Consider the following 14,607-nt stretch of genomic DNA (forward strand, 5'->3'; position numbering starts at 1 on the left):
GTCTGCTCCACCATTCAATCATGGCTGATAAGTTTCTCAACCCCATTCTCCCGCCTTCTCTCCATAACCTTTGATCCCCTTACCAATCAAGAACCTATCTATCTCTGTCTTAAATACACTCAATGACCTGGCCTCCACAGCCTTCTGTGGCAATAAATTCCATAGATTCACCACTCTCTGGCTAAAGAAGTTTCTCCTCATCTCTGTTCTAAAAGGTCTTCCCTTTACTCTGAGGCTGTGCCCTCGGGTCCTAGTCTCTCCTACTAATGGAAACATCTTCCCCACGTCCACTCTATCCAGGCCTTTCAGTATTCTGTAAGTTTCAATCAGATCCCCCCTCATCCCTCTAAACTAAATCGGGTATAGACCCAGAATCCTCAAATGTTCCTCATATGTTAAGCTTTTCATTCCTGGGATCGTTCTCATGAACCTCCTCTGGACCCTCTCCAGGGCCAGCACACCTATCCTGAGATATGGGGACCAAAATTGCTCACAATATTCTAAATGTGGTCTGACCAGAGCCTTATAAAGCCTCAGCAGCACATCCCTGCTTTTATATTCCAGTCCTCTCGAAATAAGTGCCAACATTGCATTTGCCTTCCTAATTACCGACTCAACCTGCAAGTTAACTTTAAGAGAATCCTGGACTAGGACTCCCAAGTCCCTTTGCACTCCAGATTTCTGAATTCTCTCCCATTTAGAAAATAGTCTATGCTTCTATTCTTCCTACCAAAGTGCATGACCTCACACTTCCCCACGTTGTATTCCATCTACCACTTCTTTGCCCATTCTCCTAACCTGTCCAAATCCTTCTGCAGCCTCCCCGCCTCCTCAATACTACCTGTCCCTCCACCTGTCTTTGTATCATCTGCAAACTTAGCCAGGATGCCCTCAGTTCCTTTAAGTAGATCATTAATGTATAAAGTGAAAAGTTGTGGTCCCAACACTGACCCCTGCGGAACTCCACTAGTCACTGGCCGCCATCCTGAGAAGGACCCCCTTATCCCCACTCTCTGCCTCCTGCCAGACAGCCAATCTTCTATCCATGCTAGTACCTTGCCTCTAACGCCATGGGCTCTTATCTTTCTGAGCAGCCTCCTGTGCGGCACCTTGTCAAAGGCCTTCTGGAAGTCCAAGTAGATAACATCCATTGGCTCTCCTTTGTCTAACCTACTCATTACCTCCTCAAAGAATTCTAACAGATTTGTCAGGCATGACCTCCCTTTGATGAAACCATGCTGACTTTGCCCGATTTTACCATGCACTTCCAAGTATTCTGAAATCTCATCCTTAATAATGGACTCTAAAATCTTACCAACGGCCGAGGTCAAGCTAATCGGCCTGTAATTTCCCATCTTTTGCCTCACTCCCTTCTTAAACAGGGGGGTTACATTAGCGATTTTCCAGTCCTCTGGGACCCTCCCTGATTCCAGTGACTCCTGAAAGATCACCACTAACATCTCCACTATCTCTTCAGCTATCTCCTTCAGAACTCTGGGGTGTAATCCATCTGGTCCAGGTGATTTATCCACCTTCAGACCTTTCAGTTTTCCCAGCACCTTCTCCTTGGTAATGGCCACCATACTCACCTCTGCCCCCGACTGTCTTGAACTTTGGGGATGTCACTCGTGTCTTCCACTGTGAAGACTGACACAAAGTACCTATTCAGTTCCTCTGCCATTTCTTTGTTCCCCACTACTACTTCTTCAGCATCATTTTCCAGCAGCCCATTCTCCACTTTTGCCTCTGTCTTACCCTTTATATATCTAAAAAAAACTCTTGCAATCTTCTTTTATATTACTGGTTAGTTTACCTTCATATTTAATCTTCTCCCTCCTTATTTCTTTTTTGGTTGTCCTCTGTTGGTCTTTGTAGGCTTCCCAATCCCCTAGTATCCCACAGCTCTTCACCGCATTGTATGCTTTCTCTTTAGCTTTTATGCTGTCCATGACTTCCCTTGTCAGCCATGGTTGCCTCATCCTCCCTTTAGTATGCTTCTTCTTCCTAGGGATGAATTTTTGCTGTGTCTCCCAAATTACTCCCAGAAACTCCTGCCATTGCTGTTCCAATGTCTTTCCTGCTAGGCTCATCTCCCAGACAATTCTGGCCAGCTCCTCCCTCATGCCTCTGTAGTTGCCTTTATGGTCATTGAGGGGAGGGGGAGGGGGGGAATGAGGGGAGGGGAGCGGAGGGGGGAATGAAGGGAGGGGGAATGAGCGGAGGGGGGGAATGAGGGGAGGGGGGAATGAGGGTAGTGGGAATGAGGGGACAGGGGGCAATGAGGGGAGGGGGAGGGGGGAATGAGGGGAGGGGGTGGGGGGGATGAGGGGAGGGGGATGGGGAGGGAATGAGGGGAGGGGGAATGAGGAATGGGGGAGGGGGAGGGGAGAATGGGGGGAGGAGGGAATGGGGGGATGGGGGAGGAGGGAAATGAGGGGATGGGGAGGACCCACCACCCATGGTTAACTAAAGAAGTTAAGGAAAGCGTCAAACTTAAGGAAAAAGCATTCAACTCCGCAAAGATGAGTGGCAGGACAGATGATTGGGTAGAATATAAAGACTGGCAGAGAATGACTAAACAGTTAATCAGGAGAAAGAAATTGGAGTATGAGAAGCTAGCTAGAAATGTAAAAACAGAAAAGCAAGAGTTTCGACAGGTATTTAAAGTGGAAAAGAGTAAGTTAAGTGAGTGTTGGTCCTCTAGAGAGTGACAATGGGGAGTTAATAGTAGATAATAAGGAAATGGCGGAAGAAATGAACAAATATTTTGCTTCTGTGTTCAATTTAGAGGATACAAAAAATATTCCAATAATAGCTGCAAATCAGGAGGTGAAAGGGAGAGAGGAACTTGGTGAAATTGAAATCACTAGGGAAAGAATACTGAACAAATTAATGGAGCTGCAGGCTGGCAAATTTCCAGGTCCCGATGGACTACATCTTAGGGTCTTAAAAGAGGTGGCTAATGAGGTAGTCGATGCGCTGGTGTTAATTTTCCAAAATTCGCTAGATTCTGGAAAGGTTCCATCAGATTGGAAAGTAGCAAATATAACCCTTCTATTCAAGAAGGGAGGGGGTCAGAAAACAGGAAGTAGGCCAGTTGGCTTGCTGTCTGTCGTGGGGAAGTTATTAGAATCAATCATCAAGGAGGTTATAGCTGGGCACTTAGAAGAGCTCAAGGTAATTGGGAAGAGTCAGCATGGTTTTGTGAAAGAAAAATCATGTTTAACCAATTTACTGGAGTTTTTTGAAGGAGTAACATGTACAGTGGATAAAGGGGAGCTTGTAGAAATACTGTACTTAGATTTCCAGAAGGCATTTGATAAGCTGGCACATCAAAAGTTATTAAGGAAAATAAAAGCGCAAGGTGTAGTGGGTAACATATTAGCACAGATAGAAGATTGGCTGGTTGGCAGAAAGCAGAGAGTATGCATAAATGGACCCTTTTCTGATTGGCAGAAAGGTGGAGTCCCACAGGGGTCTGTACTGGGGCCTCAACCTTTTGCGATTTACATCAATGACTTAGATGAGGGGAGTGAAGACATGGTAGCTAAATTTGTAGATGACACAAAGATATGTAGGAAAGTATGTTGTGAAGAGGACATGAGGAGGTTGCAGATGGATATAAATAGATTGAGTTAGTGTGCAAAGATCTGGCAAATGGAGTTTAATGTGAGAAAACGTGAAGTTGTTCACTTTGCAGGAGGAACAAAAAAGCAGAGTATTACTTAAATGGAGAATGGCTGCATAATTCTGAGGTGCAGAAGGATCTAGGTGTTCTAGCACATGAGTCCCAAAAAGTTAGTATGTAGGTACAGCAAGTAATTAAGAGGGCTAATGGAATGCTATCCTTTATTACGAGTGGGGTTGAACCTAAAAGTAAGGATGTTATGCTTCAGTTATACAGGGCATTGGTGAGACCGCACCTCAAATACTGTGTGCAGTTTTGGTTTCCTTATTTAAGGAAGGATGTAAATGCATTGGAGGCGGTTCAGAGGAGGTTTTACTAGATTGATACCTGGAATGAGTGGGTTGTCTTATGAGGAAAGGTTAGACAGACTGGTCTTGTTTCCATTGGAGTTTAGAAGAGTGAGGAATGATTTGATTGAAGTGTACAAGATCCTGAACGGCCTTGACAAGGAGGACGTTGAAAGGTTGTTTCCTCTTGTGGGTGAGTCCACTGTTTTAAAATTAGGGGTCACCCTTTTAGGACAGAGATGAGGAGAAATTTTCTCTCTCAGAGGGTTGTGCGACTTTGGAACTCTCTGCCTCAGAAGGCGGTGGAGGCGGGGTCATTGAATATTTTTAAGGCAGAGGTAGATAGATTCTTGTTAGGCGAGGGAATCAAAGGTTATTGGGGTTAGATGGGAATGTGGAAATCGAAACACAAGATGATCAGCCATGATCTTACTGAATGGTGTAGCAGGCTCGAGGGGCTGAATGGTCTACTCCTGTTCCTATTCCTTATGTTCCTATGTTCTGGAAGGCAAATGGAAGCCCAGACTTTAATTCCCAGGCCAGGTGCACAAATTACAAAATTTCCACCTCTGTGAAAGGAAAATCATGCCCAACTAATCTACTGGAGTTTTTTGAGGATGTCTGGGAGTACTTGGTGTACTTGGATTTTAAGGTTTTTGATAAGGCCCCATATAAGAGGCTAGTGGGCAAAATTAAAGCGCATGGGATCAGTGTAAGATACTGGCATGGATTGAGAATTGGTTGACAGACCAGAAACAGAGAGTGGGAATAAATGGATCTTTTTCCAGATGGCAGGCAGTGACTATTGGTGTACTGCAGGGGTCAGTGCTTGGGCCCCAGCTATTCACAATATATATAAATGGCTTGGATGAAGAAACTAAATGCAATATTTCCAGTGTGCGGATGACACAAAATTGGGTGGGGTTGTGAGTTGTGAGGAGGGTGCAAGGAGGCTTCAGGGCGATTTAGACGAGTTGTGTGTGTGGGCAAACACATGGCAGATGCAGTTTAATGCAGGTAAATGTGAAGTTATAGGGGAGGCAAGGGCATAGTGGTATTGTCGCTAGACTAATAATCCAGAGACCCAGGCCAACGTTGTGGGGACCTGGATTCGAATCCCACCACGGCAGAGTTTGAATTCAATAAAAATCTGGAATTAACATGGAATCATGGAACCATTGTCGATTGTTGTAAAAACCCATCTTGTTCACTTATCCCCTTTGGGGAAGGAAATCTGTCATCCTTACCTGGTCTGGCCCACACGTGACTGCAGACCCACAGCAATGTGGTTGACTCTTAAGTGCCCTCTGAAATAGTCTAGCAAGCCATTCCAACATATCAAACGTCACAAAAAAGGAATGAAACCGGACAGACCACCTGGCATCGATCCAGGCACCGGAAACAACAACGGCGAACTCAGCCCTGTCGACCCTGCAAAATCCTCCTTACTAACAGCTGGGGGAAAGTGCAAAATCGGTAGAGCTGTCTCACAGACTAGTCAAGCAACAGCCTGACATAGTCATCCTCATGGAATCATACTTTACAGATAATGTCCCAGACTCCACCATCACCATCCCTGGGTATGTCCTGTTCCAGGAAGTCTCATGGCACCAGGTCAAACATGGGAAAGGAAACCTCCTGCTGATTACCATGTACCGCCCTCCCTCAGCTGATGAATAAGTGCTCCTCCATGTTGAAAATCACTTGGAGGAAGCACTGAGGGTGGCAAGGGTGCAGAATGTACTCTGGGTGGGGGACTTCAATGTCCATCAACGAGTGGCTCAGTAGCACCACTACTGACCGAGCTGGCTGAGTCCTAAATGACATAGCTGCTAGACTGGGTCTGCGGCAGGTGGTGAGGGAACCAGCAAGAGGGAAAAACATACTTGACCTCATCCTCATCAACCTGCCTGTCCCAGATGCATCTGTCCATGACAGTATCGCACAGTCATTGTGGAGACGATGTCCTGCCTTCACATTGAGGATACCCTCCATCATGTTGTGCGGCACTACCACTGAGTTAAATGGGATAGATTTCGAACAGATCTAGCAACTCAAGACTAGGGGTCATCAGCAGCAGCAGAATGGTACTCAAACACAATCTGTAACCTCATGACCTGGCATATACCACACTCTATCATGACCATCAAGCCAGGCGATCAATCCTAGTTCAATGAAGAGTGCAGGAGGGGATGCCAGGAGCAGCACCAGACATACCTAAAAATGAGATGTCAACCTGGTGAAGCTATAACACAGGACTAATTACATGCCAAACAGCATAAGCAGCAAATGATAGACAGAGCTAAGCGATTCCACAACCAACGGATCAGATCTAAGCTCTGCAGTCCTGCCACATTCAGTCATGAATGGTGCTGGACAATTAAACAACTCACTGGAGGAAGAGGCTCCGCAAATATCTCCATCCTCAATGATGGGGGAGCCCAGCACATCAATGCAAAAGGCAAGGCAGAAGTATTTGCAACAATCTTCAGCCAGAAGTGATGAGTGAATGATTCATCTCAGCCTCCTCCAGAGGTCCCCAGCATCACAGATGCCAGTCTTCAGCCAATTCAGTTCACTCCATGTGATATCAAGAAACGGCTGAAGGCACTGGACACTGTAAAGGCTATGGGCCCTGACAATATTCCAGCAATAGTAGTGAAGACTTGTGCTCCAGAACCTGCCGTGTCCCTAGCCAAGCTGTTCCAGTATAGCTGCAATACTGGCATCTACCCGGCTATGTGGAAAATTGCCCAGGTATGTCCTGTACACAAAAAAGCAGGACAATTCCAATTACTGCCCATCAGTCTACTCTCCATCATCAGTAAAGTAGTGGAAGGGGTCATCAACAGTGCTATCAAGGGGCACTTGCTTAGCTAAAACCTGCTCACTGATGCTCCTGCTCCTGCTCCTAGCTTCTATGTGAACCTGACCTTTTATAATGGCTGCCCAGACATTGGATTTTTGGTTTGTCAAATGGACCTGTCAAGCTGTCAAGGCATTTAAATCTTTGGAAAAAATATCTTTTAAGTGTTTTTTGAAAAATGATTGCTTGCTATTCCACTCTATCTATTCACATAAACCTGAGGGCTTCCATTACTGGATTAGTGCTGCATGACTGATCTCAGAACCATCCAGTATTACAGTAAGGTGCCTGCAATTTCACTGTTTGATTGACAGCTGCAAGTGATTATAGACTTTTGAAGTGGGAGTAGGAATCCCAATGCTTGTTGTTAGAAGGGATTGTGCACTTGAATGAATTGGAGAGAGATAGAATCTGAGTTGAGATGGGAAACTCCGGAAGAAGTGAGGTGGCCGTTGGGTACAGAGGCGAGCTGGGTGGAAGTTCTGTCTTGGGGTTCCGGCACTGTGTCCAACAATAAAAAAGGTTAAAACATCAAATGTTCCTTCAGCTATCAGCGCTCACTCTCCCTCACCCCACACATTTCCCCATCCTCACACATTCCCCATTCATGCCACCTCACATCCTTTATAGCCTCTACGCCAACTTAGTGCTAATCCGTGCACCCCTTCCTTATCCTTTGCTCTTATACCTTAAATGCCAACTCACCCAGTATCCACTATGGGCAGACCTCAGGACCCATGCAGAGATGAGATGAAACAAAGTCCTAAGTGTCTATTGGCGACTTCGCCATATTGAAAAAAAACACTCTCGTTCATAAAAATCCATTTACTACATTTACATTCCTTCAATGAAATAAAGCCTCATAACAAAAACCAATTTATTCAAGTGCACAATCCCTTCTAACAACGAGCATTGGGATTCCTACTCCCACTTCAAAAGTCTATAATCACTTGCAGCTGTCAATCAAACAGTGAAATTGCAGGCACCTTACTGTAATAATGGATGGTTCTAAGATCAGTCATGCAGCACTAATCCAGTAATGGAAGCCCTCAGGTTTATATGAATAGATAGAGTGGAATAGCAAGCAATCATTTTTCAAAAACACTTAAAAGATATTTTTTCCAAAGATTTAAATGCCTTGACAGCTTGACAGGTCCATTTGACAGTTCCCTTTGACAGGTGCTTCTGACAGTTTTGACGTATGATTTTGACAGGTCTGTTGACAGTTCCAATGAGCTTGACAGTTAATGAGTTTGTGCCCTTTTTTACGCAGATTCATGCCTACTTTTAACAATTTCAAAGGGTGCCTGACCTCCCCCAAAGGTGTCTCAGGATCAGGTCCAAAGGGGTACCTTACCTCTCCAAAAGGGTACCCTGGCTATCCAAACTAATCCACAAAGCTCAGACATCCTCTTGCCTGGTCTAATTTACACACTTAGGGTTCACACTCCTGGCCAACCAAAATCCCACTTCAGTGGAGACAGCTGGTGATTTGAATGGCTGGCTGCCTCCATAAATTGAGCATTAACAAAATGCACCCTGCCCCCAATCCCACCGCTGCGAAAATGGAAGTACCAAGCATTTGGGCATTTCCGCTCTTTTCGATATGACAGAGAGCCTCTCTGTCTTGGCGAGACTCTGAGCTAGAATGTTGGCCTCCATTGCAAGGGGGGTTGAGTATGAAAGTAGGGAAGTCTTGTTGCAGCTGTACAGGGCATTGGTGAGACCACATCTAAAATACTGTGTATAGTTTTGGTCATCTTACTTAAGGAGGGATATACTTGCTCTGGAAGCAGTTTAGAGAAGGTTCACTCAGCTGATTCCTAGGATGAAAGGGTTTGTCTTATGTGGAGAGGTTGAGCAGGTTGGTCCTGTACCCATTGGAGTTTAGTAGAATGAGAGGTGATCTTATTGAAACATATAAGATCCTGAGGGGACTTCACAGGGTGGATACTGAGAGGATGTTTCCCCTTGTGGGGAATCTAGAATTAGGGGACACAGTTTAAAAGTAAGGAGTCTCCCAATTAAGATGGAGATGAGGAGGAATTTCTCCTCTCAGAGGGTTGTTAGTTTTTAAATTCTCTTCTCCAGCAAGCAGTGGAAGTTGGGATCATTGAATATATTTAAGGCTGAGTTAGGTTTTTTGATTGACACGGGAGCCAAGGTAATGGGAGACGGACAGGAAAGTGGAGCTAAGGCCACAATCAGATCAACCATAATCTTATTGAATGGCAGAGCAGGTTCAAGGGGCCAAATGGCCTATTCCTGCTCCTAATTCATGTGATCTTATAAGCCCAAATTGCTAATGTAAATGGCTAACAACAGTGCTTCCAGCACCAATCCTTTAGGAAAACCACTTACCAGTTTAAGTGACCAATTTTAACCCCTACTCTCTGTTTTGTGTTATGCCAACTTGCTATTCATTCTGCTACCTGCCCCTGACTCTATACACTCTGACCTTATTTATGTCCCTATTATGTGGTGTTTAATCAAAGGCCTTTTGAAAAGTCAAATATATTACATTTACTACATTACCCTCATCTATGCTTTCTGTTAATTCTTCCAAGTATTCAATGTGGTTGGTGAAGCATCACATTCCCTTTTGAAAGCCATGCCAATGACTCTTCATTATAACTCCATAAAGGTTTTTCTATTATAGCTTTCAGTAACAAATTCGTTAACTTACCTGTCAGTGACATTTCCCTGGGTTTGCTCTGTCTCCTTTTTAAATATAGAAATCACATTAGCTGTGCACCAGTTCTCTGGCACGTTTCCCTTTTCTAATACACTATTTTATATTTACGTAATAGAGCCTCCATTATCCCCTGCTTAAGTTCTTAAAATTTGCATGGATGTAATCTATCTGGACCAGGGGTTTTATCCTGTCGTAGTTTGATTAGTTTATTAATTATCTCCCCTCTTTCTAGCTTAAACTTATATTTTTTTGATCTCTTCTTCTGATGTCATATCCACTATATCCAATAGGGATGATAAGTACAATAACAATTAGTCAGCATGGATCTCCATAGGGTAAATCTTGCTTTACCACCCTTATTGAATATTTTGAGGAGGTAACGGAGAGTCTAGACAATGGTCATGCAGTAGATGTAATTTATCTGGGTTTTCAAAGAGGCCTTTGATAAGGTGCCTCATTATAGACTAATGAATAAGGTCAGAGAATGTGGAGTTGGGGCAGAATGGATTACTAGCCAGCTTCAAGACGGAAAGCAGAGACACATTGGGAGTGGGCGCAGGGCAGGAAGTGGAGTTCCACAAAGGCCATTGCTGGGCTACTGCTGTTCACAATATATGATTTGGACTTTAGAATCAAAAACACAATTTGTAAACTTGGGGATGAAATTGGCAGGTGGGGATGCAGGAGGGACATAGTCAATATGGAAGAGAACTGCAACAATGACAGAAGGACATTAATAAGCTTGCAGAATGGGTAAATAATTGGAAATGGATACAGATCAATACAGATAAATGAGAGATCATAGAAAGAATAGGGAGGTCACATATTACTTGGAAGCTGTGAGTCTAGGTAGAACAAGGGAACAAAGGGATCTCAAAGGAGAGGTGGTGACATAGTGGTGTTGTACTGGACTGGTAACCCAGAGACCCAGGGTAATGTTCTGGGGTAAAAGCAAAATACTGCGGATTGGCAAGGATGATCCCAGAAATGTGTGGGTTTACAGATCAAGGAAGGATTGACAGGCTGGGTCTCTTCTCTCTTGAGAAAAGATTGAGGGGTGACCTAACTGAGGTCTTTAAAATGATGAAAGGTTTTTGATAGGGTGGATACAGAGAGAATGTTTCCTCTTGTAGGGAGGAGCAGGAGGCTATCAATATAAAGTGGTGACCAAGAAATTCAATAGGAAATTCAGAAGAATATTTTTATCCAAATACTGGAGAATGTGGAATTCTTGCAACTACAGGAATGGTTCAGGAGAGAATTGGGAGCTAGAGAAGATCAGGTGCTAGAATGGAGTCTGGAGCAAGAGTGAAGTCAGGAACAGGAGTGGAGTCGGGACCGAGGCAGAGTCAGATGGGCAATAAATGCTGGCCTGGCCAGCGATGCCCACGTCTCGTGAGAGAATAAAAAATTGCAGGGTGAGAAGGAATGGGTGACCACCAGGCAGTCAAGAAGAAACAAGCAGGTAGTGCAGGAATCCCCTGAGTGCATCCCACTCTCCAACCAGTATTCAGTTCTGAATAATAATGAAAGTGATGGTTTATCTGGGGAGTGCAACCAGAGCCAAGTCCAAGACACCATGGCTGTCTCAGCTGTACGGGTCGAAAAAGACTGGAATAGCAATAATGATGGGAGATTTGATAGTTAGGGCAACACACGGGCATTTCTTTGGCCACAGCCATGAGTCCAGGATGTGTGTTGCTTCCCTTCATGGAAGTCATTGAGTGGCTGCAGAACACCCTGAGTGGGGAGGGTGAACTGCCAGCAGTCGTGGTCCACACCGCTACCAATGGCATAGGTAGAAAGTGGGATGTAGTCCTCTAATCAATATATAGGGAGCTAAGTGTGAAATTATCAAGCAGGACCTCAAAAGTAATAACCTCTGGATTACCCCTGGTACCATGTGCAAGTGAGTACAGAAATAGAAAGATAAAGCAGACGAATGCGTGGCTGGAAAGATGGTGCAGGAGGGAGGGCTTTAGATTCCTGGGACATTGAGACCAGCTCTGGGGGAGGTGGCACCTGTATGAGCTGGACAAGTTGCACCCAAACAGAGCCAGGACCAATTTCCTTGTGGAGTGATTTGCGGGTGCTTTTGGGAGTGTTTAAGCTAACTTGGCAGTGGGGTGTGGGAACCAGGAGTAATATCAGAGAGGAATACAAAAGTACACAGAATACTGGGAGAGATAGATAGCACCAAAGTAGGAAATAGTAAGTTACTAAGTTGGTCAGAGTAAGAGGAAAAGTAATAAAGTCTAAAGGAGGGTTACTGTGCATGTATGTGAACGTGAGGTGCGGTAAATAAGATTGGAAAGATGCAGGCAGGCACAGATTACCGCGTGGAAATATGATATTGTGGTGATAACAGAGACCTGGCTCAAAAGAGGGCAGAATCTGTGGATGTTGGAAATCTGAAATAAAACCAGAAAGTGCTGGAAAAACTCAACAGGTCTGGCAGCACCTGTGTAGAAAGAAACAGAGTTACTGTTTCGAGTCCGTATGACTCTGAATGGAAGAAAAATCATAAGGACTCGAAACATTAACTCTGTTTCTCTCTCCACAGATGCTGCCAGACCAGCTGAGTTTTTCTAGCACTTTCTGGTTTTATTATCAAAGAGGGGCAGGACTGAGTATTAAGTATTCCTAGATACAAGGTGTTCAGGAGAGATAGGAACAGCAGAAAAGAAGCAGGGGTGACTGTATTGGTTAGGAAAGAAATGCAGTGCTGGAGAGAGAGGATGTTTATGGACAGAATCTATTTGGCTAGAGCTAAGGAACAAAAAAAGGTGCAATTACATTGCTCGGTGTGGTCTACAGGCCACCAACTACTGGAAAGGATGTAGAGAAATAAATTTGCAAGGAAATTATAGAGAGTTGTATGAATTATAGAGTAGTTATAATGGGTGTGTTTAATTATCTGAATAAAGACAGACAGTGGTAGTGTGAAGGGCAGAGAGCGGCAAGAGTTCCTAAAGTGTGTTCAGGAGAATATTTTACAGCAGTATATTTCCAGTCCAACGAGGAAAGAGGCACTGCTAGACCTGATTCTTGGAAATGATAAAAACAAAAAAACTGCGGATGCTGGAATGAGATGGGCCAAGTAGATCAAGTGTCAGGAGGAGAACAGTTAAGGGACGGTAACCATTGTATCATGAGGTTTAAGTTGACTATGGAAAAGGACAAAGAACAATCTAGATTGAGAAAAATTAACTGGGGGTAAACCAACCTCAATGGGGTAAGAATGGGTCTGATCCAGGTAAAATGGAATCAAATGTTGACAGGCAAAATTGTAGCTGAACAATGGACTGGCTTTAAAGAAGAGGAGATTCAGGCACAGCAAAGGTATATTCCCATGAGAGGGAAAAGTAAGGCAAAAAATCCGAAGCTCCTTAGATGACAGAAGAGATAGAGATTAAGGTAAATAAGAAAAAGTATGCTTATGACAGGTGTCAGGTGGATAATATAACTGAGAACCAGGCTGAATATAGAAAGTTCTGAGGAATATAGAAAAAGCAACAAGAGAAGCAAAGAGACTGTATGAGAAGAGACTGGCAGCTAACATAAAAGGGAATCCCAAAGTCTTCTACAGGCATATGAATAGTAAAAGGTGGTAAATGGAAGACTGGGACCGATTAGGAGCCAAAAGAGGATTTACCCATGGAGGTGGAGGGTATAGCTGAGGAATTAAATGAACACTTTTCATCTGTCTCTACCAAGGGAGCAGATGCTGCCCAGGTCATAGTGAAAGAAGAGGTAGTTCAGACACTAGAAGGTTTTTAAATTGATAAGGAGGAGGTATTGGATAGATTGTATTTAAAATTGATAATATAGCAGGACCAGGTGTGATGTACCCAAGGGTACTGAGGGAAGTAAGAGTGGAAATTATCGAGGTACTAGCTAAAATCTTTCAGTCTTCCTTAGATTCGAAGGTGATGCCAGAGGACTGGAGAATTGTAAATGTTACGCCCTTGTTCAAAAAAGAGTAAAGATAAACCAAGCAGTAGGTAAAATGCTTTATAATCTATTATAAAGGATGTGATAAGTGTACACTTGCATAATAATGATCTGATTGGGCATAGTCAGCATGGATTTGTGAATGGGAAATCATGTTTGACGAACCTGTTGGAGTTTTTTGAGGATGTTACAAACAAAATTGATAACAGGGAGTCGATGGACTTCGTATACTTGGATTTTCAGAAGGCTTTTGATAAAGTCCCCTGCAGGAAGTTGATTAGCTCAATAAAAACACATGGGATAGGAGGTAATATACTGGCATGGATTAAGAATTGGCTAACAGGCAGACAACAGAGAGTAGGAATAAACAGGCCATTCTCGCATTGGCAGTCTGTGGTTAGTGGGGTACTACAGAGATCAGTACTAGGGGCCCCAGCTGTTCACAATATATATCAACAATTCGGACGTGGGGACCAAATGTAATATTTCCAAGTTCGTGGATGATACAAAGCTAGGCGGGAATGTGTGTCATGAGGAAGATGTAAAGCAGCTACAGGAGAATTTGGACAGACTTAGTGAGTGGGCAAGAACATGGCAGATGGAATATAATGTGCAAAAATGTGAAGTTATCCACTTTGGTAGAAGGAACAGATGTGCAGAGTATTTCCTAAATGGTAAGAGATTAGAAAGTGTAGATGAACAAAGGGACCTGGGTGTCCCTGTCCATAAGTCATTGAAAGCTAACATGCTGGTGCAACAAGCAATTAGGAAGGCTAATAGAATGCTAACCTTTATTGCAAGAGGATTTGAGTACAGGAGTAGTGAAGTCTTCCTTCAATTGTATGGAAGCTTGGTTAGACCGCACCCAGAGTAGTGTGTGAAATTTTGGCACCTTTACCTCAGAAAGGATATTCTTGCCATAGGGGGACAGCAACGAAGGTTCACCAGACTTGTTCCAGATGTGGCAGAACTGTCTTATGAAGAGAGATTGGGGAAACTAGGTCTGTATTCTCTAGAGTTTCGAAGAATGAGAGGTGACCTCATTGAAATCTACAAAACAATTAAAGGAATAGACAGGGTAGATGCAGCTAAGATGTTTCCCCTGGCTGGAGAGTCT

This window comes from Carcharodon carcharias, chromosome 8 (assembly GCF_017639515.1).
Source record: "Carcharodon carcharias isolate sCarCar2 chromosome 8, sCarCar2.pri, whole genome shotgun sequence".
In the NCBI taxonomy this organism is placed as follows: Eukaryota; Metazoa; Chordata; class Chondrichthyes; order Lamniformes; family Lamnidae; genus Carcharodon; species Carcharodon carcharias.